At 42.0% G+C, this 22,569-nt stretch overlaps 3 long non-coding RNA genes across 7 annotated transcripts; 1 reads left to right on the top strand and 2 right to left on the bottom strand.

The window, feature by feature from the left end:
• Positions 1 to 687: 687 nt before the first annotated feature.
• Positions 688 to 2,191, bottom strand: LOC146690039 (uncharacterized). 2 transcript variants are annotated; one of them, XR_014915725.1, is made up of 4 exons: positions 1,812 to 2,191; positions 1,626 to 1,715; positions 1,143 to 1,214; positions 688 to 1,034 (listed from the first exon to the last, which is right to left on the bottom strand). It is a non-coding gene; the product is annotated as an uncharacterized LOC146690039 (long non-coding RNA). The 2 variants fall into 2 exon arrangements; XR_014915724.1 differs by having other exon boundaries at positions 1,626 to 2,191.
• A 12,923-nt stretch (positions 2,192 to 15,114) lies between these two features.
• LOC146690038 (uncharacterized) lies at positions 15,115 to 16,975 on the top strand. Of its 4 annotated transcripts, none has more exons than XR_014915719.1 (4): positions 15,115 to 15,349; positions 15,773 to 15,913; positions 16,090 to 16,216; positions 16,743 to 16,975. It is a non-coding gene; the product is annotated as an uncharacterized LOC146690038 (long non-coding RNA). The 4 variants fall into 4 exon arrangements; XR_014915718.1 differs by having other exon boundaries at positions 15,735 to 15,913; XR_014915717.1 differs by lacking the exon at positions 15,115 to 15,349 and having other exon boundaries at positions 15,364 to 15,913; positions 16,135 to 16,216.
• Positions 16,976 to 17,105: 130 nt separating this feature from the next.
• On the bottom strand, positions 17,106 to 18,563 carry LOC146690037 (uncharacterized). Its single transcript, XR_014915720.1, has 2 exons — positions 18,446 to 18,563; positions 17,106 to 17,649 (listed from the first exon to the last, which is right to left on the bottom strand). It is a non-coding gene; the product is annotated as an uncharacterized LOC146690037 (long non-coding RNA).
• Between the last annotated feature and the right edge of the window lie 4,006 nt (positions 18,564 to 22,569).

Raw genomic sequence — 22,569 nt, 5'->3', positions numbered from 1 at the left:
CATTATATTCTATTCTTTACAAGTGTATGTAAACTTTTGACCACAACTGTATATTGTGACTTACTCTCACAGAAGATACAGATGCCACAAACAGACTTTGAACAACGCATGTGCTTGTATGCACCACATTTCTGGCACTGCACCTGTGAATTAAAAAAAAAAAAAAGAAGAAGAAATAAACAAACAAAAAACAAATGAACAAAGTCCATTATATAAACAATCTATATGGCTAAGGACATGTCATAGTGTACCCGGTCTTTGGCTGCAATCACACACCAGCACTGACTGCACTTCCTAGTTCGTTCTGCAAAATATAATTTGTTTAAGTACAAGTTACATTTTCCAATGTTAGAGAAAAAGAAGGCGGCTAATTTTATCTTTACCTATTGAGGAAAATAAGTAGTGGCAAAGTCGGGACCTGAGCTTTGTGATTTCAGTGTTGTACTCCTCCACTTGTGTTTTACCGTCAATGAGAGATTGGGGAAACTAATAATTGACGAAGAAGAAAAAAAAAAAGAACAAAAAGAATTAGATTAACAAAGAAATGGGGGTTTTTTTACACCCCCCGAGAAAAAAAAAATAGAGCAACCAAAGCCAAAGCATTACTGCTGAAATGGTTCAATCTACAACAAAAATTGAGATTTTACCATCCTGCCTCTAAGGCTTTAAAAACTGAATAGACAAAAATGTAAACATTACTTATATAGGTTAAAGCTATAGTTTTCAGTACCATTATGACATGCACTCCACATGAGTTCCCATCCTGTTGATGTGGGTGGCTCACATGTGACAAAGTCCACTCTCCAGTGCAGCCTCTTGCTGAAGCAAATGAGCTGAGAGATCGCAGTTATTACAAATAAAAAGCATATAGAGAAATCAATAACCACGTTCGGTAATGATTTCAATTAAATTAAATATGTTATGTTAAATATGTTAATTAATTACCTCCAGTTTTTCAACACCGCACTTTTTCTGACCTCCGACTCGCCAAATGAATTCATATAGGCTATGGTCCTCTTGGGTATGTCACAAAACTGTTTTGTAAAAAGATGGATATGGTAGGCTTGGGCCGTGAGCTTTCCTAATGAGGGACACTGAAAAGTATCATGCACTAGAGAGAGTGCAAAATCTGTGCAACTTACAAACAAGGTCCAGTGGCTGCCGTTTTCCAGACAGGCTCCAATCAGTTTCTCATACATCTGAAAGATGTTTTTCTGGAAATAAAAATAATGTGACAAGTATGTTTTTCTGTCAAGAATGACACTGCAAAACTGCGAAAGCTTGTCAGGTGAGACTTGTAATTAATTCTGCAGATACACAAACATATAGAAAGTGTCATTTTTTGTTTACATTAATTAAGTTCTATAGTGTGTACGAAACAAATCAAGACCACAGACTCAACACGCACCACTCAATTTTTGGTTTTCTTTATCAGTTGGCCAAGACAGAAATGTTTTAATCTGTGTGCATTGCTTTTGAGCAAGTCTTTACACAGAAAAGGTTTCAGAAAGGTATTTTTCAGGTTCTTCTGACAAGGCTTCAATTTTGGAAAATGCTGTTTGTTTATAGTGGCAACTTATAAACCCTTTGTGATAAGAACATAGTTACCACAGTCCAAGTCATACCTTCAAAAAGTATGCACTTTGTGCTCTTGTGGACCCATCCAAAATTTTTCCAGTGATTTGGCTTGGTATTGGATAAATGTGAGGGAAATTCTATAAAAATAACATAAATACACTTATGTTTTCAAATACATTACAAAAAACGTAAACATGCTATGTCATTATGATCAAACAAGCTTTTCAACATACCTCACACTGCAAATAGATTAGGCCATCTATTACCTTATAAAACAAATAAATAAATACATATAAATAAAAACAGAACTAAGGAATACGATTCATTAAGTAAATTGTACAATAAAGTGTATTTAAAGCAGAATTTAACATTAGTTTTATGACAACATAAAAGGATTTTTATGTCAAGAGGTACCTCATCTGAAATGTTTGTCTGGTCAAACAGGGATTTCAAACTTGAAATACCAATAGAGTTTGGTCCAGCTACTCCCACAAGGTAATCTGTGAGAAAGCATATGCTGTAGTCAACAGATATCATTTTCTTTTTGCATGCTGCAACCATCATCCATTTCAGTCTTCTAGGAGCTTTGTCTGGTTGTAGTTCTTTTTTCTCCTCCTCTCCCCTCATCTATGAATTAAATTGTTTTCTGACCTTCCTTCCCAATGGGATGTTTAAGCAATATATGTATGGTCAGAAGGGGGTGAAATTTTCATTGCAGTTGTACGTGTAACATTGCATGTGATAATAAAAGGCTTGATTGGTTGATTATTCAACATGAGTTGACATTTACCTGACATTGTGAAGGAGTCACAGTTTCTGTAAGGGTGTAAGAACATAACATGTGGATTTGTTACACTTCTTTTTCACAAGTTAATAACAATCAATAATTTTCATTCCATTATTAACAAGCTATCACACGATGTCCCAGGGACAACATCTACACGATGTCCCTGGGACAACATCTACACGATGTCCCTGGGACAACATTTACACTTTGTCCCAGGGACAACATTTACGCGATGTCCCAGGGACAACATTTACGCGATGTCCCTGGACAAATTTGTAAATATCTGGATTACTGTTAATCTCCATAGAATCAAGAACTCATGTCAAGTTTCACAGCTATGGACCAGTTAATTATGTTTCCAGGTGATAGTTTGATTCATAGATTCAGCACACAACCATAAGTCTAGGCCTTTTAGTCCAGATTCTCTTCACTTATGTTTGTAAAATGATCAGGGAAGCTAGTGCAATTTTGCCTGACCCAACCCCCGGGCCACGAAACACCCAAAAAGTTGGGGAACGCTGGTCTAGAGAACACTGGTTAGCTAATGCTGTCGTCAAGTAGCCTATCGCTAGCAAACAAACAGCAAGCCAAGTGAGGAACATATGTATAATGCTTACCGTAACACTGGTTAGCTAATGCTGTCGTCAAGTAGTCTATCACTAGCAAACAAACAGCAAGCCAAGTGAGGAACATATGTATAATGCTTACCGTTTATTAAAGAAAAGTATTCTAAATTGACTTCAAATTCGGCGGACAGGCGAATTGACTTCAAATTCGGCGGACAGGCGGCGGTTTCTCGCTTCTTCACTTGTATTTCGAAATACTCGAAGGCGGGTATTTCGAAGTCGCAAAGGAATGACGTCACAAGAAGGTGATTGGTCACCTGCAATGTTGAAACTGGAACAACATTAATTATGATGATGTGGGAACAATGCTGACACGAGGATATCAGATCGTCCTTTTGACACAACACCAGCTAACTGACAAGACTTAGTTAAAAGCTAATATTATGGTTGAATATTATTGCACCTAACCTTGGGCTCCAGTATTCTGAAATCCCCACTTCCCCTCTGATAAACCACATGATTATGTAACAAATATGTCAGCTTAGAAGAAGAACAGAGGACAGTTTATTCAGGGTGTGACAGCACTTTACCACCTGTGGCCAACATATCATACAAATTTCTGGACTGGAGCACGTACATCCTTAAAAACTCCAGGACTTCATCACAGCCTCTCTCACATCTGCTTCACATGTGTAGTTTACAGGAAACTTAAATAACACTGGCTGAATATGTTTGTAGCAGGATAAAATTAGGGTCCCTTATATGAATGGGATTTAAACAGGGAGAAAGAAGAAAATGTTGGCATCAGTTCCAACATTTCACTTAATTGAGACTCACTTGTGTTTAACCTTGGAATATGTGAACAGATTACTTATTGAGTCCTTTCTCAGCCCATGGGTTGTAAAACCGCAACATCCTCCATCCGTAGTAAGAGAAAGCGTCTGTGGCAATAACCAAAATGTCTCCATACAGCCTTCGTGAATAAGAAAATGGGTGGCCAGGAATTTTTTTTTTAATTTTTAAATTGTATAGAGCTAAATATGAAACGTGTCTGTGAGTCCTTCAGTCCAAATACTCGAGGTCGAGAAGAATATACAGCAGCCGCTGATCCCTCAATGGCACCAGTAAGACGGCAGGACAGCAGGGCCTCTTCCTCAGCAGAAAAGTCTCCTCCACTGCTAGCAGGAGAATGACACATGAGTATTTTAAAGGTACTGCGTGTACAGATATCACCGTTGGCTCACACAAGCTTGCTCTGACACAGCTACAGACCTTGGCTGTGTCCCAATCCAGCGACCGCACGCTCCTGAGTACACATTTTGAGACCTATTACTTCACAGCGACACGACGGCTGTCCCAATCCGAAGTGTACTCCAAATGTGCCATCGATTTCCCCAAATTTGAAGTGTGGTCCGGTGTACACTTCATGGTCCCATATATCCCACAATTCATAGCGCGGTGGTGGGTGTGGATAATTTTCCCGAAAAATACGGCAGAGGGCAGAAGCGGAGCGGCCGAAGAGTAAACTTTCAAAAGTAAGTTTACTGTATATGATGTCACTTATTTATGTGCCAATGTTTAATAATGAAGAGCATTGAAACATTGCTGTTGGCCACATGTCGGCAAAGATATGTGACATTAGGGATGTTTGTACTAACTTGGTTTTAAAGCCTTTAAAATATACGCCGTTCAATAGTCGACCTTAATCTTACAGAGAATGTGATGATTTTGTGGATAATTAAAGTCAGTCATATATCCACAAACACAACAAGCTGAAAGTCAGTGATGCTGCTCGGTTTGCAGTCCTGAACATCACGGCACAAGCAGGATCCACTGCACTGTTAATGTTAGCTATGTTATATTGCTGCCTCGGTGGTGTCGAGCCAAACGGACTTTAACGTGTGTTTGAACGAGCTGACGGTTCACTCGTTAAGCTGAAAGAAAGATGCGTCAATCACAGGAGTCACACATGTGTCCACTGTACCATCTGGGAACTCTTCTTGTTTAGCACTCGTAATAACACAAACACTAAATCCTGCTTCTCTGGTGCTGTTGTGTAGCAGTGTGTACACCTGAGACTGTCACCTGTCTGTCTGTCCTGCACTCTCTCTCTGTTTCTTTCTCTCTGATTGTGGAATAAAAGTATGAACATGTGTTTATAAGTTACACTTTTGTTTGAATCCTGCAGCTTATCACACATTTGATTTCCATGTGTGACGACTGCAAGTGTCCAGAGTGAGGACAGACTGAGGGACCCACTGCTGCACATCATCTGTGAGGCTTTGCACCCCTGATGATCCACCAGGACAAACTCAGCAGTGTGTGAGGAAGAGGAGGAGGAAGAGCCAGCAGCAGCTGACAGATGGAGAGAACAGACAGACTGTTCCCTGTTTGTGAAGGACTGCTAGGAAAGTTTAACATAACTGTCTGTGCTGAATCAGTCTTATTAGGTAATGTTCAAATAATGTTATCATCCCAGTGTTTCCAGTGTGGGAGAAAGTACTCAGGGCCTTCAAGTTACACACTATGAAAGGCAGCAACAAGTTTAATGTTCAGAAACCTAAAGTATGTATCAGCAGCAGAATGGAGCTAAAAAAAAATGTTTGTTTCAGTTCTATGAAGCTTTGAGTATTTTGGATCAGTAGCACTGCTGTGTTTGTTGCATCATATTGCTGTGATTGTTTATATGCTTTATATATAGTTAGTTCAAATGCACAACATAAATGACAACTTAGTGTTCACTGAACACACATCACTCACTGAGTTAGGTCCTTCTTGCACCTTTTTAAAAACACATCCCTTTAGCTTACATCTTGAAAGTAGTGCAAGCCATATGGGTTTATATTCCAAACAGTGACACACGAACTTGATCACCAAAGTCCGCTTAACATGGCTGCTAATTTTCAAGCTTACTAGCTTATTCACGATTAGCACATCATAACATAACCAAACGATAACATATATAAAGAAACAATATACGTATAAAACACCAATTCTTACCTAGCAGGAGAATAAATAATCAGTATTTTAAGGCTACTGCATGTACAGATGTCACTGCTGGCTCACATGAGCTACCTCTGAGAGTTTACTCCCCAGCTGACTGTCGCGAAAGAGTCGTAAATCACCGGCATTGTAAAACTTTAAATTATTCCAGGGCATGTTAAAAACAAAACACCAAACAGATGGACTGGATATTAAACGGTATCAAACGACTAAATGAACACAGGGTTACAATTACATTCTACCATCGTCACATCGAGAGTTTATTCATTAATCATCAGAGTTCAACAATGTGACATCCAGTTGAAAAGAGCTTCAGTAACGCAAGCCAAAACAGGCTAACAGTAAATAACAGCACAAAAACAGCCGTGCTTATCGACAGCTCGACAGTTCGACATATCCTCAACAACTCACCTCAGTATGGCTGCCATTGGTCACATTTTAACTGTCCGTTTTACAGCCTCTTACAGAAAATGAACGCTTACACGGTACACCGTACACATATACAGTATATTGATTTTATTTGGTTTTAGAGTTTAACCTGAAATCTTTTGCTGCTGAGCAGCAGAGCTCCAAAGCTTCCCCTGTAACCATGGTTACGCAGAGGCGTAACAGTGTTCCAACAGTGACGTCACATACCTGTGTCAGACTGATACCTGGATCAGTCTGAAACTTTTATTGGCACTTTTCTGCTGAGATCCGGAGCTCGTGGGCCTGGCGGCCTGGGATCAGATGAGCTGCTGTGTTTTTCATGGAGAAAAAATAATTAACATGGAATAACGTCAGTCTCAGATGGGAAAAAAAAAGATGCAAGAAAAAGAGGACAGCAGATTGAGAAGAGATTTCTTCAAACGGTAAGGAGCTTCTACCAAGTGATATTTGATAAGGTTAAAACTTCAAGCTTAAATCTAATGTCTAGATTCATGCTAAACTTTTCTGATTACTCAGTGAATCTGTTCATATGTTGCCGTTTTAAGCTATCGGGTAATTTCATGGTGACAAATGTCTTTGACAAAAAAAAATGCAGGATTAATTAAAGGCTAAATATGACTGCTAGGTTAGGACGTGGTTAGGAGCAAATACTTAGGAGAGACAGATATTTTGCTCTGATAGAAATCTTTATTAATATTTATAGAACGGAATTTGAATGTGAGGGTGTGCTGGGAACGTCTAGCAGAGGCCCCAGTCCGCGAGATCTTCAACGCACACCTCCGGCAGAGCTTCAACAGCATTCCGAGGGAGACTGGGGACATTGAGTCCGAATGGACCATGTTCAGCGTCTCCATTGCCGAAGCTGCTGCATTGAGCTGCGGTCGCAAGGTGGTTGGTGCCTGCCGTGGTGGTAATCCCCGAACCAAATGGTGGACACCAGAGGTGAAGGGAGACACCAGGCTGAAGAAGGAGTCCTATCGGGCTTGGTTAGCCTGTGGGACTCCGGAGGCAGCCGACAGGTATCGACAGGCCAAGCGGAATGCGGCTCGGGCAGTGGCTGAAGCAAAAACTCGGGTGTGGGAGGAGTTCGGAGAGGCCATGGAAAAAGACTTTCGGACTGCCTCGAAGAGATTCTGGCAAACCGTCAGGCGTCTCAGGAGGGGAAAGCGGTGCTCTACCTGCACTGTGTATAGTGCTGGCGGAGCACTGCTGACGTCGACTGAGAAAATTGTCAGGCAGTGGAAGGAATACTTTGAGGACCTCCTTAATCCCACTGACACGTCTTCCGAGGAGGAAGCAGAGTCTGGGGATGAGGGGAATGACCCGCCAATTTCCGGGGGCGAGGTCACTGAGGCAGTTAAACAACTCCTTGGTGGCAGAGCCCCTGGTGTTGATGAGGTCCGCCCCGAGTTCCTGAAGGCTCTGGACGTTGTAGGGCTGTCCTGGTTGACACGCCTCTGCAATGTTGCGTGGAGATCAGGGGCAGTACCTGTGGACTGGCAGACCGGGGTGGTGGTCCCCATCTTTAAGAAGGGGGACCGGAGGGTGTGTTCCAACTACAGGGGGATCACACTCCTCAGCCTCCCTGGGAAAGTCTATGCCAGGGTGCTGGAAAGGAGAGTTCGTCCGCTAGTCGAACCTCGGATACAGGAGGAACAATGCGGTTTTCGTCCTGGTCGCGGAACACTGGACCAGCTCTTTATCCTCTCCAGGATACTTGAGGGTACATGGGAGTTTGCCCAACCAGTCTACATGTGTTTTGTGGACTTGGAGAAGGCATTCGACCGTGTCCCTCAGGGTGTCCTGTGGGAGGTGTTGCGGGAGTATGGGGTGTCTGGCCCATTGCTACGGGCCATTCGATCCCTATACAACCGTTGTAAGAGCTTGGTTCGCATTGCCGGCAATAAGTCGGACTCGTTCCCGGTGGGTGATGGGCTCCGCCAGGGCTGCCCTTTGTCTCCGGTTCTGTTCATAATTTTTATGGACAGGATTTCTAGGCGCAGCCAAGTGGCGGAGTGGGCTTTCACTTTGGTGGCCTCAGAATCTCATCTCTGATTTTTGCGGATGATGTGGTTCTGTTGGCTTCATCGGGTGAGGGCCTCCAGCTCGCACTGGAACGGTTCGCAGCCGAGTGTGAAGCAGCGGGAATGAGGATCAGCACCTCCAAATCTGAGGCCATGGTTCTCAGCCGGAAAAGGGTGGAGTGCCCACTCCGGGTCAGGGATGAGTTCCTGCCCCAAGTGGAGGAGTTCAAGTATCTCGGGGTCTTGTTCGCGAGTGATGGGAGAAGGGAGCCGGAGATCGAGAGACGGATTGGGGCTGCAGCTGCAGTAATGCGGACGCTGCACCGGTCCGTTGTGGTGAAGAGGGAGCTGAGTGTAAAAGCGAAGCTCTCAATTTACCGGTCGATCTTCATCCCTACCCTCACCTATGGCCACGAGCTGTGGGTAGTGACCGAAAGAACGAGATCGCGGATACAAGCAGCAGAAATGAGGTTCCTCCGAAGGGTGGCTGGCCTCTCCCTTAGAGATAGGGTGAGAAGTTCGGCCATCCGGGAGGGGCTCAGAGTAGAGCAGCTGCTGCTCCACATCGAAAGGAGCCAGCTGAGGTGGTTCGGGCATCTGACAAGGATGCCCCCTGGGCGCCTCCTGGGTGAGGTGTTCCAGGCATGTCCCACCGGGAGGAGGTCCCGGGGCAGACCCAGGACACGCTGGAGAGATTATATCTCTCGGCTTGCCTGGGAACGCCTTGGTATTCCCCCGGATAAGCTGGAGGAGGTGGCTGGGGAGAGGGAGGTCTGGGCCTCTCTGCTTAGGCTGCTACCCCTGCGACCCAGCCTCGGATAAAGCGGATGAAGCTTGATGGATGGATGGATGGAATTTGAATGAAAACAACAAAATTTGAATGAAAACAACAGGATTAGAAGGTAAACAACGGATTTTGAACGAAAACAACAAAATTAGAATGACAAGAAGGGAATTTGAATGAAAACAATAGAATTAGAATGAAAACAATAGAATTAGAATGAAAAGAACTGAATTAGAATGAAATGAACTGAATTAGAATGAAAAGAAAAAAATTTGAATGAAAATACAGTATTAGAAAAAAGAGAAAAGAACTTGAATGAGGAAAACAGAATTAGAATGACAAGAATGGAATTTGAATGAAAACACCGGAAGTTGAAAGAAAACAACAAAATTTGAATGAAAACAACAGAAGTTGAAAGAGAACAACAGAATTTGAATGAAAAGAACTGGATTAGAAGGAAAACAACAGATTTTGAGCAAAAACCACAGAATTAGAATGACAAGAATGGCATTTGAATGAAAACAAAAAAAATTTGAATTAGAAGAACAAAATTTAAATGAAAAGAACTGGATTAGAAGGAAAACAACGGATTTTGAACAAAAACCAACAGAATTAGAATGACAAGAACGGAATTTGAATGAAAACACAGGAATCTGAATGAAAACAATAGAATCAGAATGAAATCAAAAGAATTAGAATGAAAAGAACTGAATTAGAAGGAAAAAGAACTTAATTAGAAGGAAAAGAACAGAAGAAGAATGAAAAGAACAAAATTTGAATGAAAAAACAGTATTAGAATGAAGAGAACAGAATTTGAATGAGAACAACAGAATTAGAATGACAAGAATGGAATTTGAATGAAAACACCGGAAGTTGAAAGAAAACAACAAAATTTGAATGAAAACAACAGAATTAGAAGGAAAACAACAGAATTTGAAAGAAAACAAGAGAATTAGAATGAAAAACACACAATTTGAATGAAAACAACAGAATTAGAATGACAAGAACGGAATTTGAATGAAAATAACTGGATTAGAAGGAAAACCACGGATTTTGAACGAAAACAACAGCATTAGAATGACAAGAACGGAATTTGAATGAAAACACAGGAATTAGAATGAAAACAACAGAATTAGAATGTAAAGAACTGAATTGGAATGAAAAGAACTGAATTAGAAGGAAAACAACAGAATTTGAAAGAAAACAACAGAATTCGAATGACAAGAATGGAATTTGAATGAAAACAACAGAATTCGAATGACAAGAATGGAATTTGAATGAAAACAACAGAATTAGAGTGGAGACATGGCGGGGGAGGATGCTGGACAGACCCGGTGCACCTAAACGCGTATTGAGGGTGTGCTGGGAACGTCTAGCAGAGGCCCCAGTCCGCGAGATCTTCAACGCACACCTCCGGCAGAGCTTCAACAGCATTCCGAGGGAGACTGGGGACATTGAGTCCGAATGGACCATGTTCAGTGTCTCCATTGCCGAAGCTGCTGCATTGAGCTGCGGCCGCAAGGTGGTTGGTGCCTGCCGTGGTGGTAATCCCCGAACCAAATGGTGGACACCAGAGGTGAAGGGAGCCACCAGGCTGAAGAAGGAGTCCTATCGGGCTTGGTTAGCCTGTGGGACTCCGGAGGCAGCCGACAGGTATCGACAGGCCAAGCAGAATGCGGCTCGGGCAGTGGCTGAAGCAAAAACTCGGGTGTGGGAGGAGTTCGGAGAGGCCATGGAAAAAGATTTTCGGACACGGTCGAATGCCTTCTCCAAGTCCACAAAACACATGTAGACTGGTTGGGCAAACTCCCATGCACCCTCAAGTATCCTGGAGAGGATAAAGAGCTGGTCCAGTGTTCTGCGACCAGGATGAAAACCGCATTGTTCCTCCTGTATCCAAGGTTCGACTAGCGGACGAACTCTCCTTTCCAGCACCCTGGCATAGACTTTCCCAGGGAGGCTGAGGAGTGTGATCCCCCTGTAGTTGGAACACACCCTCCGGTCTCCCTTCTTAAAGATGGGGACCACCACCCCAGTCTGCCAGTCCAGGGGTACTGCCCCTGATCTCCACGCAACATTGTAGAGGCGTGTCAACCAGGACAGCCCTACAACGTCCAGAGCCTTCAGGAACTCGGGGCGGACCTCATCAACACCAGGGGATCTGCCACCAAGGAGTTGTTTAACTGCCTCAGTGACCTTGCCCCCGGAAATTGGCGGGTCATTCCCCTCATCCCCAGACTCTTCCTCCTCCTCGGAAGATATGTCAGTGGGATTAACGAGGTCCTCGAAGTATTCCTTCCACTGCCTGACAATTTTCTCAGTCGACGTCAGCAGTGCTCCGCCAGCACTATACACAGTGCAGGTAGAGCACCGCTTTCCCCTCTTGAGACACCTGACGGTTTGCCAGAATCTCTTGCAACGGACAACTGTTTCAAGAGCTTGGTTCGCATTGCCGGCAATAAGTCGGACTTGTTCCTGGTGGGTGATGGGCTCCGCCAGGGCTGCCCTTTGTCACCGGTTCTGTTCATAATTTTTATGGACAGGATTTCTAGGCGCAGCCAAGTGGCAGAGTGGGCTTTCACTTTGGCGGCCTCAGAATCTCATCTCTGCTTTTTGCAGATGATGTGGTTCTGTTGGCTTCATCGGGTCTCCAGCTCGCACTGGAACGGTTCGCAGCCGAGTGTGAAGCAGCGGGAATGAGGATCAGCACCTCCAAATCTGAGGCCATGGTTCTCAGCCGGAAAAGGGTGGAGTGCCCACTCCGGGTCAGGGATGAGTTCCTGCCCCAAGTGGAGGAGTTCAAGTATCTCGGGGTCTTGTTCACGAGTGATGGGAGAAGGGAGCCGGAGATCGAGAGACGGATTGGGGCTGCAGCTGCAGTAATGCAGACGCTGCACCGGTCCGTCGTGGTGAAGAGGGAGCTGAGTGTAAAAGCGAAGCTCTCAATTTACCGGTTGATCTATGTCCCTACCCTCACCTATGGCCACGAGCTGTGGTTAGTGACCGAAAGAAGGAGATCGCGGATACAAGCAGCAGAAATGAGGTTCCTCCGAAGGGTGGCTGGCCTCTCCCTTAGAGATAGGGTGAGAAGTTCGGCCATCTGGGAGGGGCTCAGAGTAGAGCCGCTGCAGCTCCACATCGAAAGGAGCCAGCTGAGGTGGTTCGGGCATCTGACAAAGATGCCTCCTGGGTGAGGTGTTCCGGGCATGTCCCACCGGGAGGAGGCCCCGGGGCAGACCCAGGACACGCTGGAGAGATTATATCTCTCGGCTGGCCTGGGAACGCCTTGGATAAGCTGGAGGAGGTGGCTGGGGAGAGGGAGGTCTGGGCCTCTCTGCTTAGGCTGCTGCCCCCGCGACCCGGCCTCGGATAAAGCGGATGGATGGATAGAATGAAAACAACAGAATCAGAATGAAAAGAACTGAATTAGAATGACATGAACTGAATTAGAATGAAAAGAACAGAATTAGAATGAAAAGAACAACATTTGAATGAAAAAACAGAATTAGAATGACAAAAATGGAATTTGAATGAAAACACCGGAAGTTGAAAGAAAACAACAAAATTTGAATGAAAACAACAGAATTAGAAGGAAAACAACAGAATTTGAAAGAAAAAAAACAGAATTAGAATGAAAAGAATGGAATTAGAATGAAAAGAACAGAATTAGAATGAAAAGAACAGAATTAGAATGAAAAGATCTGAATTAGAATGAAAAGAACATAATTTGAACAAGAACAACAGAATTAGAATGACAAGAACGGAATTTGAATGAAAACAAAAAATTTGATTGAAAATGCAGTATTAGAAAAAAAGAGAACAGAACTTGAATGAGAACAACAGAATTAAAATGACAAGAATATAATTTGAATGAAAACACCGGAAGTTGAACGAAAACAACAAAATTTGGCGTCTACACTATGGTGTGAAGACGTGTTTCCCGGGGCTCCGCAACGCAGTGACAAAAATATTGTTTTAAAATGCATCCGCACTTTCTATATCAGCCCTGTGGGCTCTAAATAACCCTTTTTGCCGCTGGGCACCCGCTTGTTTATTTATTTTCACTTTTTCACTCTCTGAGGTCGGGAAAGCTACTTTTGACAACTTCTGGGAAAGGCCGCAGGAGTTTCTTTCCTGGTTGGCTGTGGTAACCTTAGCGGCTCCGTCCGGACAATCAAGTTCTCTCACTAAAAGTCCCACCATTTAACCTTTATTCTTTTTCTGCACAATGGCAGATAAGAGGGAGCAACGTCGAAAATGGGGTCAGGCCGGTGCGGGTGGTTCACAGAGCCCGGAGCTGGGTCGCGAATCTCAACGTGACGCGGCTATCACGGAGAGCAGCAGCAGCTACGAGCAGGGTGCGGGCGCACCGCTCGGCGAAGTCACATTTACCAGAGCATTGGAGGTTCTGAAACGGGACATCTGCGACAAGCTTGAATGCAAGATTGATACGGTTACCCATACACTGAGTTAATGCTCAAGGGACCACCATTAAAGATTTGGAGCTTTCAGCTACAACCTGCAGTGACGACCTGACTTCTCTTCAATGTGCTGTAAGTGTCCTAACCGAGGAGGTCAGACAACTGCAAGCTAAATGTGAGGATCTAGAAGGAAGATCAAGGCGCAATAATATTCGTCTTATTGGCATCCCCGAGGGTTTGGAGACTTCTAACCCTAGGGAGTTTATTTCCCATCTCCTGCAAGATCTTCTGAAGCTGAATGAAGCACCTCTATTAGATCGGGTTCACAGGTCCCTTGGACCAAAGCCCAGAGAGGGAGCGCCTCCTCGCCCACTCCTCATTAGAGTCCACTACTTCCATGTCAAGGAACAGCTGCTACGTCTTGCAGGGGCAAACTCTCCTCTACTTTACCAGGGCAGAAGGATCTCCATCTTTCCAGACTTCACACCTGCAGTGGCTAAAAAACGTTCAGTTTACTGGGGTCAAGCGCCTTCTGCACTCTTGTCCTGAGATCAAGTTCGGCCTGTTCTATCCTGCGGAACTGAGGGTGACACTTCCAGATGGAGTTGTACGTAAGTTTACTGATCCTGCGTCTGCCACGGACTTTGCCAATAAGATCCTGGGGGGCCCTGCCTCTCAGGGCACATAAATGTCTTAGCCCATTGGGCTGATATGTCCATCTTGGTTAATTTCTGTGAAATATTCTATTCTATTTTTTTTTCTCTTTCTTCACTGTTTTTTATTTTTTATTGTATCTTATTGTATTTTTTTTTTAAGTAACATACTTATGTTTATTTGAGGTGAGCTTGATTTATAGGATGTGTCTTGTTCTAATAAATTTTCATACAATCCTTGATTTGTCTCTGCCTTGTATTGCAAGGAGCTTGAACTCAACTGGGACTTCGAATGGTTGGGAGAAAGTGCTCAGGTATGGAACTCCAAAGTGTTCAAAATTAAATAAATAAATAGGTCAAGATGAAATAAATAACTATGTGAATAAATAAGACACAGATATGTAATGTGAGAATGATATTGTGAAATCATGGAACACATTTTGAAAACAATGCTCATTATTGTGAAATATATTACATTCTGCTATATAAATTTACTTATTATTGTGAAATATTATTTCATGGTCATTATTTTTCACAATAACAGAGATTATTCCTGAGGCATTTTATTTATTTCCAGCCGTTTTTAGTCCAAAATGACCTTTTTTCAAAGTCAGTCTTTATTTCAAAATCCCGTTTTTCCCGATGGTCTATTTATTTCATAATGCGACTTTTCAGCAGAATGACTTTGTCTGTCAATCAAGAGAGACAGGGCGGAGCCAGTTGTGTGATTGGTTGCTCCTTTACTCAGACATAAGTAATAGCACATGAATTGTCGATTTAGGTTTAATGGTGCAATGCGTCTCCTATGCAGCTGGCGGCAGTATGCAGCTCAAAATAAACTTAAGGCACCGACAAATGCCAAACACTGGGCGCGAATAACGTTACAGGTGTATCAATTCTTGTGAAGGGCATGGCTGCAGGAAACAAGTCCGTTTCTGAGTTACTCAAAGAACTTGCTAACCGCTTAGATTGAACGTCTTCACCTCAGTCTGAGTATTGCAGCAGTGTACTGGAGATGAAGTGGTCCCTGGTCCAAGTTCTCATCACAACCGCACAGGGTTAACGCTATCACAGCTAGCTCCACTCCACGAAACGCTGTTCAGGGTAAGTAACGATATGTTATTATTGCTTGGTTAGTCTGTCTGTCTGCCAAATATGAGCTTTTTAAACAGTTTAGTCACAGATTTTTTTTAATACTGTTTTTTATCATAGCAAAGAATTCTATAAATTAGGTAAGAGAAAATAATTGTCTTCTGGGTTAATGTCTGTATTACTATTTACATTGTTGTAGGTAATAGTTATTCATGACTGTTTTAAAGTGGCTTATCTTCTGTGCTAATATGGAAGACAAGTAATCTATGTGAAAGAAAAGAAAGCAATTTTAGTTCAACGTAGTGATTTTGTAAGTGGGTATAATTTGAAAATGCTTTTACTAGTACAGTGGATGTTCTTTAAATATTTAACATTTAAAGTGTGTGTCACTTTACAGACTCCAACTTCAGTTTTGGTTTGGTCTCACCGTTGTAGGTCATAACACAAACAAGTCGTCAAGTCAAGCAGCTGAGGAAAGGGCTTAAGGAAACCATGGTATGGCCGCTTCTGACAGAAAGATCAGACATCATTCCTCCTTTCTTACCAAGGGAATCAGAGACTGCTCCCTGTTGTGAGGTAAGGTCAGGTCACATCTTTTAACATCTGAATAGTAAAGCTATTTGGTTAATTTATGAAGGATGAGCATTAATTGTTGACACAAAACACCAATATACTGTTTTGTATGCGTGGGTTAGTTGAACAGCTGGGTTACATTTAATAAAAATACACCTAATGTTGCTGATGCTCTTAAGACTACAAGATAAGTAAAGCTATAAAATGACTGTGGCCTGCCACAGAAGATGAAGATGAGGAAGAAGAGGAATGCTCTCGAGGATAAATGCAGAGTGGCAGGTTACCTTCGGTCCTTCATTGAAAATGGTAAGTCTGCTGCGACAGGTATTTTGCCATTGGTTTTCTCTGATTATACTTTGGTAAATTACATACAGTCCAGTGATCTTGGGTCATTAACAAAGTACACTATAGTAGAGCTGGGCGATATGAGATTTTTTCATATCACGATATATATATATTTTTTTTATAAAAGGACAAGAGCGGTGAGGTCTATCACAATAGTTTAATTTTTCTATTGAGAAAAAGTTATTTCGCAATACATATCGTTATCGTTCTATCGCCCAGTTCTACACTATAGTATAATTTTGTTTTGTTATTTGCTCCATGCAATACATAAGTGGTGGCATTATCAGTTGCACTAGAATTGTATGTAGACTACTTTTAGCTTTGTTAACATAAAAATATCTATAAAAGCTACAACAGCAATTTGAGTGGGGCAAAAATGTCTGGTGCCCTGTATGTAAGTGGTCATCTTTTATGGTATTTCTCTATAAAAGATTCAAAATAATGAATATAGGATGTCATTATAGTTTAAAACAATCTTCTGTTGCAGCATCTTGTGCACAACAAAAAGCCCTCATCAAGTTTTGGACAGGATGGGAAGTCTTGCCGAGAAATGACTGTGGAAGTGGTCAACAGCAATCTTCCAAAGTCTTCCACCGGTTTTGAAGTACTACGCCTTCCTGCACACTACTGTACCTATGAGTCATTTCTAATGGACATTCAGGTGTGTCTCAACTCTACTGACTCAGGTTTTGGTCTGGTTTACGATTGATTCCATAACCACATGGTAAAATTAGACCATTTCTTATTTCTTGCATCACATTACTGTACTCAGTGTTCAAAGAAACGGACAATCTAGTGAGTTCTAGTTCTTTTTAATACACTTGACAGTGAAAAATACACACTACAGGTGTGCATTTATGGCTTTTTTAATATAAACTGATGAAGAGTTCAGATATCAAAATCAGTTGTTCACTGTACATTATAAATTACACAATGTTTTGTTTATACTCGCTACTGATACAAAAAAAATTTCTAGAAAAAATTATTTGAATTAAGATGTTACACTACTCTACTGTGTTCATTGTATTAAATCTGCTCAGAGTTGACATGTACTGTATATCCAACCAAGAAATGAATATCATTAAAGTGACAGCTGTATAAAACAAATCCTGTTTTATAGCCACTCACTGTTTTGTTGAAAATGAAATTGGTTATGCTGTTTTGAGTCAGTATTAGCTACAAAGCTGTAGAAATTTAAAAAAAAAAAAATCCTCCTGACATAGAAACTGATTAAATGTAATAATGTCTTTCTACAAGTGATTTTGAAGTATTGGTAGCACAGCAGGGTCTTGTTCATTCAGTGCATCTGGGAGCTGAATCTCAGGAATGGTGATCTCATTTGATGGGCGGCGATTATGTTGTCCTGTCCAGTCCACACCATAATCCTCATCAACCTGAAAGAGCATGCACATGTTTTAAATCTAAACTGAAGAGGTGTTTCCTGCAGCTGTTCCTAGATGGACTTATTGAGTCTGCCAGGGCCTATGTGAGTTGCTTAGGCATTGGCTACCAACTAATTATTCATTCACCCATTCTAGGTCAGGATTGGTTCTCTTCAGGTATAACAAATTTAACTTTGTTTAAAGTATTGCCATCTATACCTGACAGGTGGGATAAAAAAGAATGGCTTGGGAGACACACAGCAAATCTCAAAGTTTTCCAATTAATGCTGAAAGAACCAAGGATGTAAATGTATTCTTGTTTTAGCTTTACCGAAGACACCAGAGAAAGTATGATATCTATAATGCTGCTGAAATAGACAAAACCATTTCAATAAACTCGCTATTTAACATCAACCTTGTTATGCATTATCAGAGAACAATCAACTGCAAACAGCAATGAAACATTCAACTATGTACTATTTAAAGCACTAATGACCCTGCTGTCTAACAAGATGTGATAAGTAAGTAGACTGTGGAAAGCTGGTGGGTCTACTCTCTGTGTAAAAGGTTCCTACAGGCTCCACTGACCCCAGTCTCCGAGTTAACACACTAACAGCTAACACTGCTAAACGTGTCTCAACGCCGAGATGGCGCCGATAGCTTTAGCCGTAGCTGCCCCACTTAGTTTAGACAGTAACAAAAAAAAGTAAGCGATAATAATTCATTGTCAAACGTCATAATTAAGGTCAACACCTAAACAATGCTGTGTACAGAATCACACAGGTGCTCAATTACAGCATAAACTTACCTTAGACCATCCTCCGTCATTTTCCTCCTAATTGTGCTCGGAGACACAGAAAATGTATCGGCAATTACCCCGACGGTTATCCCGGACAGCACTAAAGTCCTGAGTGCTGCACCGGGATTTCTAGACATGGACGGCCAACATTTGAAGACTGTTCTTCCTCGGCGTATTCCAAACGAACACGGTGCTGAATTGCTCTTAAACCTTCGACAATGCTGTCATCGATGCTAAGATTTTGAAGAGCAATTATCATCCAGACATTTCAGAAACATCATCTAAACGACTCAAAACAGTATCTACAGGTAAATGATCCCTCTCTGATTTGCTTAAATGAGCAGAACTGGCTGAAGTTCACACCAGTCCGCCATCCTCCGTGACTTTTGACCTAGCACGCTGTTGCTAGCTGTAGCAGCCGTCCGCGGAGCCGGTATCCAGGAAAACTAGTCGATGGTAAACGATAAGCCAATAGGTGCAAAGGTCCAGCCCACTTACATTGATTGACAGACAAAGTCATTCTGCTGAAAAGTCGCATTATGAAATAAATAGACCATCGGGAAAAACGGGATTTTGAAATAAAGACTGACTTTGAAAAAAGGTCATTTTGGACTAAAAACGGCTGGAAATAAATAAAATGCCTCAGGAATAATCTCTGTTATTGTGAAAAATAATGACCATGAAATAATATTTCACAATAATAAGTAAATTTATATAGCAGAATGCAATATATTTCACAATAATGAGCATTGTTTTCAAAATGTGTTCCATGATTTCACAATATCATTCTCACATTACATATCTGTGTCTTATTTATTCACATAGTTATTTATTTCATCTTGACCTATTTATTTATTTAATTTTGAACACTTTGGAGTTCCATACTCAGGGTGTGTTTGGTGGGGGGTGCGCGCATCTTGTTAGGGAAGATGCTTCAGCATTTAGGGGGAAGTTTGGGTGTTCTTTGTTTTTTATGTTGTACTGTTCTGTTCACTGACTTTGTTTTTTCTGTGTTTTTCATTGGTCAGCTTTGGTTTTTTTCAACCTATGTTCTAACATGGTATCGCAATTAAATACTAATAATCAACAAGCAGGTCACTCGTTTAAGTTCTGTAGCTGGAATTGTAAAGGTCTGAATCAACCTATTACAGCTTTGTCCTGGTTAATGCTGAGAACCTTAAGAAAGTTTTCTCCACAGTGAGACCCACCACATGTCTTTTAGATCCAATCCCCTCTTCACTCTTTAAAACACTTTATGGATTTTTTGAGGCTGAGCTTTTAAACATGATGAATTGCTCTCTTCAGTTGGGTGTCTTCCCTGCTGCCTTTAAAACGGCGGTGGTGAGGCCCCTTCTGAAGAAGAGCAATTTGGATTGTAATGATTTTAATAACTACAGACCTGTATCCAACTTACCATTTTTAAGTAAAATCTTAGAAAAACTTGTTTTTACTCAGATTAATGACTTTTTGAATGATAGACAGATCCTGGAGATATTCCAGTCTGGATTTAGGGTGAACCACAGCACAGAGACGGCTCTCCTAAAGGTTTTAAATGATCTTAGATGTAACTGGGACGCCCAAAAGCTCTCAGTCCTGGTGCTACTGGATCTAAGCGCAGCCTTTGATACAGTAGACCACGCTATTCTTTTAAACAGACTGAAACACATGGTGGGCCTCTTTGGTGCTGTACACAACTGGTTCACTTCCTATCTCTCTGACAGAACTTTTATGGTGAGTATGGATACATGCTCCTCTAAGATCCATAAAATGACATGTGGTGTGCCTCAAGGGCCGGTTCTAGGCCCTGTACTTTTTAATTTGTATATGCTCCCTCTCGGCGGTGTCATCAGGAGGCATGGAGTGAACGTCCACAGTTACGCTGATGACACTCAGCTGTACATCTCCGTGTCTCCTGATGACACCAGACCAATGGATGCCCTTTTTAACTGTATTTTAGATATAAGATCTTGGATGGCAGAAAACTTTTTACAGCTTAACCGGGACAAAACTGAAGTTTTAATCGTCGGTCCCGAGGCTCAGAGAGATAAACTCTTGTCTAAATTACAGGCATTTTCACTATATCCTTCGCTACAAGTGAGAAACCTGGGTGTTATTTTTGACTCTGAGCTTGGTTTTATCCCACATATTAAACATGTAACCAAAATTGGATTTTATCATCTAAAAAATATAGCCAGAGTCCGCCCTATTCTCTCTCGGGCCAACACGGAGATGCTGATGCATGCTTTTATTACCAGTCGCATTGATTACTGTAATGCCCTGCTCTCTAGTCTTCCTAAGAAGAATATTTCAACTTTACAACATTTACAAAACTCGGCAGCTCGTGTGCTGACGAAGACCAGAGGGCGGGCCCACATTACACCGGTTTTAGAATCGCTGCATTGGCTCCCCGTGTGTTTCAGGATCGATTTTAAAGTTATTTTATTGGTTTTTAAATGTCTTAATGGTCTTGGGCCTTCTTATCTCTCAGATCTGCTTTTACCATATGAACCCTCGCGGACCCTGAGGTCCTCTGGTACTGGCCTTTTGATTGTCCCTAAAGTCAGGACACATACTCACGGAGAGGCAGCTTTTCAGTGGTATGGTCCTCGTCTGTGGAACAGCCTGCCGGAGGAGCTCAGGGCCGCAGAGAACGTACATGTTTTTAAGAACAGGCTCAAGACCCACCTTTTTAATTTAGCTTTCACCTAACGTTTATTTATTTTATGCTTATTTATTTTGATTTTATTCTTATTCATTTTTTTTAATCTTCTTACTCTATTTATATTTATATTTATATTGTATCCCTTTCTTATTTATTTTATCATTTTACCCTGTATATAGCCTATCGTGTCTTATCTCCAGTGTTTCCTCGGAGGGGGCTCTCTGCACCGGGGATGTGATCGACCGTGGCTGCTGGGTCTCTGGGGGTCCTCTCAGCCTGGCTGGGGGGCTCCTTTGCCTCCCTCCTGCTGTGTGCCCAGCCTGGAGGCTGCGGTCTGTGACCGGCTCCCGGTGCAGACGGCTCCCTGTTATAGTCTTTCCTCACTTGGCTCATGTGAACCCAGCCCAATTTTTACTCTTTAAGTGTGCGCGTGTGTGGGGGGGGGATATGTGTGTATTCACATCAATTATGTTAATGAGAGTGTGGGGAGTGAATTGGAGGGTGGGGTGGGCTGCTTTTAACTATGTAAAGCACTTTGTGCTACATTTTTTTTGTATGAAAAGTGCTTTATAAATAAAGATTGATTGATTAAAAGGAGCAAGGTCCTCCATTATTTGCAATTTTTGGGCGCCCAGGTTGTGTTTTTACAAGAAACACACCTAAAAATTTCAGATCATTTTAGACTTCATAAGGGGTGGGTGGGCCAACTCTATCACTCTACATTTAAATCCAAAGTTCGTGGTGCTGCTATTTTAATACACAAATCAGTGCCATTTGTTTCTTCTAATGTTATAGCGGACCAGAATGGTAGATTCATTATTGTGAGTGGTAGTATTTTGAACACTAAATTCATTTTTGTCAGTGTCTATGCTCCCAATTGGGACGATCCAAATTTTTTTTAGCACTTTTTTCATTAAAATTCCTGACTTGTCTTCCCACTATTTGGTTTTTGGTGGCGATTTTAATTGTTGGCTCGGGCCGCTGGATAGATCCTCAAATAAGCCTGGTAGGCAATCCAACTCTTCCAAAATTATTAATACGTTCCTTAAAGAATTCTCTGTTATTGATGCCGGGCGTTTTCTCAACCCCACACGTAGAGAGTACACCTTTTTCTCCCCTGTTCATCATACATACACTCGTATTGATTACTTTCTACTGGACAGTCGACTTACTTCACAGATTCGCTCTTGCTCTCATAGTGTTATTGTCATTTCAGATCATGCTCCGTTGACTCTAGATTTGGCAGTGGGCTAAAGTTCTCCACCAGCTCCATGGCGTTTGAATACACGCTTGCTGTCAGATGATAAGTTCATCACATTTGTGAATTCCAAGATAGACTTATTTATAGAGACAAACATTACACCCGGAATATCACCCTCCATTTTGTGGGAAACGTTTAAGGCTTTTATCAGGGGACATATTATATCTTATGCTGGTTTTGAGGCGAATCAAAGGAAAGCAAAGTTGTCCG

This window comes from Copadichromis virginalis, linkage group LG16, assembly GCF_057382275.1.
Source record: "Copadichromis virginalis isolate Kocher_CV1m ecotype Utaka linkage group LG16, C_Virginalis_male_GT1.1, whole genome shotgun sequence".
Classification (NCBI taxonomy): Eukaryota; Metazoa; Chordata; class Actinopteri; order Cichliformes; family Cichlidae; genus Copadichromis; species Copadichromis virginalis.
This window is presented reverse-complemented; position numbering and strand designations above follow the sequence as displayed.